Below are 4,673 nucleotides of genomic sequence, written 5' to 3'. Positions count from 1 at the left end.
ATTTCGTTCACGTTCTACAAGCATTGGCGCATTACTTTTCAGCCTACCCTCGTGTAAACTGAAGCGTTTACAAGTATTTTCTGAAAGTATTTATCTACAGTGAATCCTTGTATTAAAGTCAACCCTCCGAGCGAAATATCTTTTGCTCGTCAGTAAAATGGACATCGGTCTCCTAGACCGCTAAGTATTTTAAACTATATTTTCTCACCAATAAACGCAAATTTATTACTAGAAAGGACTATAGTTGGCACTATTTGGTTATTTACGCTTTACCCGCTGAGAAACACATTATTTTTGCATTATTACAGTCACAATGTAAAGGAACTGAATACTCATAAGTAATGCAAGAAGATAATTAAGGTTTATTTTTCATTGCAAAAGTTTTGCACACTTTTCGCTAACTCCGCAGGCGCGTTAGCCTTCACAAGACGTACACTTGCAGGCAGTTTTCGACTTTTTTATGTGGGAAATGTCAACTGTTTTTTCTCTTTTCAAGCGTTCCCGTTGGACATGGAGTGTCGTCAACTTTGAGTAAACATTTATTGCGCTGGCCAACGATTTTCTTTTCTTTTGTTGCTTCTTATGCACACATCAAAAAATGTTATGCATCACCCCAGTTCCCTAAACTCTTGACGATAGACGTTGACTGTGGATATTGTATCACAGACACAGTCCCTTTGACGGTTCAAAGATGTCACTAAACCCGCCCAAAGATGTAAACTACCATGCACGAGGCATGAGCAGCGCCTGTTAGACGGAGGGTGTCCGACAGCAAATCAGTTCCAGTCATTCCATTTGTGGCTTTGTGCCAGGAAGAGCTCTCAAAAAGGGAAGGGCCCAGGCGTCTCGGAGTAATCCAAAGCGACTTTATTCGGACAAGGAGGGGACATGCCTCGCTCAGGCCGCCCAAGGTCTACTACTGCAGTCAATGACCGCTACCTACGGATTATGGCGCGGAGGGACCCTGATAGCAACGCCACCATGTTGAATAATGCTTTTCGTGCAGACACAGGACGTCGTGTTATGACTCAAACTGTGCCCAATAGGCTGCATGATGCGCAACTTCCATGGCGAGGTCCATTTTTGCAACACGTCACCATGCAGCGCTCTACATGTGGGGCCAACAACATCCCGAATGGACCGCTCAGGATTGTTTTGAGGCACGAGACCAGAAAATGGTTCTGAGCACTATGGGACTTAACATCTGAGGTCATCAGTCCCCTAGAACGTAGAACTACTTAAACCTAACTAACCTAAGGACATCACACACATCCATGCCCGAGGCAGGATTCGCAGCTGCGACCGTAGCAGTCGCGCGGTTCGAGACTAAAGCGCCTAGAACCGCTCGGCCACAGCGGCCTGTGGCAAGAGGCCGCTCGACTAGAGTGGCCAGCATGTTCTCCAGACATGAACCCCATCGAACATGCCATGGATAGATTGACCCACCAGCCAGTCAGAGGGTTCTAAGCCGAATCGCCGTTGAGAGTGTGACAATCTGGAGCAACAGTGCCTTGATGAACTTGTGGACAATATGCCAAGACGAATACAGGCATGGATCAATGCAAGAGCACGTGGTACTGGGTACTAGAGGTACCGGTGTGTACAGCGATGTGGACCATCTCCTCTGAAAGTCTCGCTGGACGGTGGTACAACATGGAATGTGTGGTTTTCATGAGCTATAAAAAGTGCGGAAATGATGTTTATGTTGATCCCTATTCCAGTTTTATGCACAGGTTCCAGAACTCTTGGATCAGAGGTGATGCAAAACTTTTTTTGATACGTTTACATATGGAGCAGTAGTTTGTTGATCTTGAGACAGATTGGAGATTGCCAGTCGGTATTTCACAAAATCGTGTACCAAATGTAAAGAAACTCTATCCAAAAAACCTAATGTGATACGACGTTTTTCTTCAAAAGAGCCATAAAGAATACTTACGTTTCATTCATCCGTGGCCACCATGTGTTAAAGAAAAAGCCAATGGCCACGTTCTTCTGTAACTATTATCAGAATAAACAGAGCACTTCATAACTGGAGCCTCTTTTCCACTTTTTGTGGCGTTATGAAAAGATGTAATTTCCTATTTACCATTTCAAACATCATTGTAATTGGAATGATGCATTGATGAAATAAGTAGGACTGCCTTATTTCTTGGGGGACTTAGGAAAGCAGTGTCACGTCTTTTATAAATCCTAAAGGCTGCATTCAGTTTCACGATCGCCTCTTACTTGAAATTCCGCTGGTATCTGGTTTCGTTCGTGTCCTATCAAACGTCGAATCGTGAGCCAGTATCTCCTGAGGAATGCTCAAAGAACAAACCCAGTTGTCACAACTGATATTTCTGTTTACAGAGAGACGGTTTACAGATCTAGTGGGAATGCAGATTTGTTTTTCTGCTCCACAAAGTGTGGCTCAATCACATCCTTTGCAGTGTAGATGTAGGCGTTGTAAAAATATGCATTACGTGCACTTGCGGGCCGGTGACTTTAATTCCATATTTGGCAGGTTTATTGAGCATATGTATGTGCAATTTAACACCACCCCTTTCCGGCTGTAAGGTTTCAAAGTTTCATCAACTGGCATATGCACTCAAGGCTATAAATTTCCTGGCAGTCCCAAATATACTCGTTAAATAAGTCCGTAATAGCAGCCACTGGATCGTATTTCTCCCTATGTTTAATCGTGCCCAATTCATCGAACCGAAATGCTCTAAGCAATATTCGTGACGGCATTTCTATTATAACTGATCTGAAAATTTGACTCCGCAAGGACGAAGCGGAGATAACGGAGGTCATAGGCTCCCTCTCAGATCTGAAATTGTAAGCAATACGTTCCATTTGTCGAACAGCAGAATGCATTTTCGTCAATCCTCTCACTCTTGTCGTCGGTAAAGAAAAGGAGCAAAGAATCTTGGATAGCCGTACTTTTATGATGTTGGATGCTACTTTTCGTGTCTGAGAACGTATAGGAACTGATGACAATTTGTTTCTACCCTGATCTTAGTTGTCATCGTCAGAATGCGTAGATGGGCTAGAAACATCAGTACATAGGCACCTGTTGGGTCAGTAGTCTGCTTCCTGTAGAATTTGTGTCATACTGTGGTTGCTCTTCAATTTCTTCCTGAAATGGGGTATTTTTTACTTCATCATGACTATCATCGTCAGCCGAAGAGTTGTGGCCATTAACTATTTCATTACAAGGATCTAGGATAGTAAGGTCCTCTCCTGGAATGTATGACTCTTCTGAATCCACTCAGAGTCGATTTATTGAAAGAGATTTTGAAAGAGTGCGTGGACTGCAATTTTTGTTGTTGAGCGATTTAAAACGAATTTCTAATCTCCCATTGTAAACCAATAGGCAAAATAGGAAAAATTAATTTCAGTGATTTTTTAATGCGGGTACTTCACTTTCTGTAACAAATTTGCGCAGTAAATTAGAACGTGTGTGTGAACAAAGCAATAATTAAAACTGAAACGTAAAATACGAGATGTTGGAATTTTTTGGGTACATAAAAATTATCAGCCGTGGTGTGCAACCAAAACTTTCAGTTAAACTGATCAAATGTTCCGGCAAAGAAACCAAAATTCTAAGGAGGGTGGAGCCCCAGTCAAAGAGACCGACTAATACGTGACAATTTAGGAACACCTGGTCGAAGAGACTGGAAAAAACGTTGATAAGCATTTCTAGTCAATTATTAAGTTGGTAAATGGTACCCAGAAGGAGCTATAGCAACAGTGAAACGATGAAATAATGTAAGCCAGGTAGGTACGGAGTAACGGACCGTCACAGATACGACTGCCACTGCTGCTCAGCAGCCGGAAGGGGGAAAGCGCCCCTGCAGTTGCTGCCAACACGCAGTTCTCGTCAGGGTTTTTGTCAGCCGGCTCTAGCAGCTTCCGCTGGTAAGTTGCCAGAACGAGGGTCTCTTATCTTTCCTCGCTATGAGGCTCAACTTCTTCGAACCAAGCATAACTTCCTTTCCTTAGTACGTAGTAAAGACAATAAAGTTTTACACTGCGCAAAGCTGTCAGCCACTTCCGGTAGTATTCTTTGTCTAAAGTCAAGGTCTCGAAGAAGGTTACGACAGCAAGAAAGTTTTCCCGTCCCCTGCTGACATTTTATGTATCCCTGAAGGTAGTCTCAGTTTTCCTGAGATACGTACGACAGAGTTACACGCTCCACCATGATGGCAAAAATATACCAAGAATTGCAGCAGGTGCGAAAGAGTATTCTGCGTGAAACTTAAATTTTCCCCATGTCAATAAAATGTTTGAAACCTTACAAATTTGCGGATATTATACACTGGTCAGACCACCAGGATCGTGGAGGACCGATTTGTTTATTTATTTATTTATTTTGGTCACCAATCTTCTGACTGGTTTGAAGCAGCCCGCCACGAATTCCTCTCCTGTGCTAAACTCTTCATCTCGAAGTAGCACTTGCAACCTACGTCCTCAATTATTTCCTTGATTTATTCCAGTCTCTGCCTTCATCTACAGTTTTTGCCCTCTACAGCTCCCTCTAGTACCATGGAAGTCATCCCCTCATGTCTTAACAGATGTCCTATCTTCCTGTCCCTTCTCCTTATCACAGTTTTCGATATATTCCTTTCCTCTCAGATTCTGCGCAGAACCTTCTCATTCCTTACCTTATCACCCCATCTAATTTTCAACAT

This window comes from Schistocerca americana, chromosome 2 (assembly GCF_021461395.2).
Source record: "Schistocerca americana isolate TAMUIC-IGC-003095 chromosome 2, iqSchAmer2.1, whole genome shotgun sequence".
NCBI lineage: Eukaryota > Metazoa > Arthropoda > Insecta > Orthoptera > Acrididae > Schistocerca > Schistocerca americana.
The sequence above is the reverse complement of the archived record's forward strand: the minus strand, read 5'-3'. Positions refer to the sequence as shown.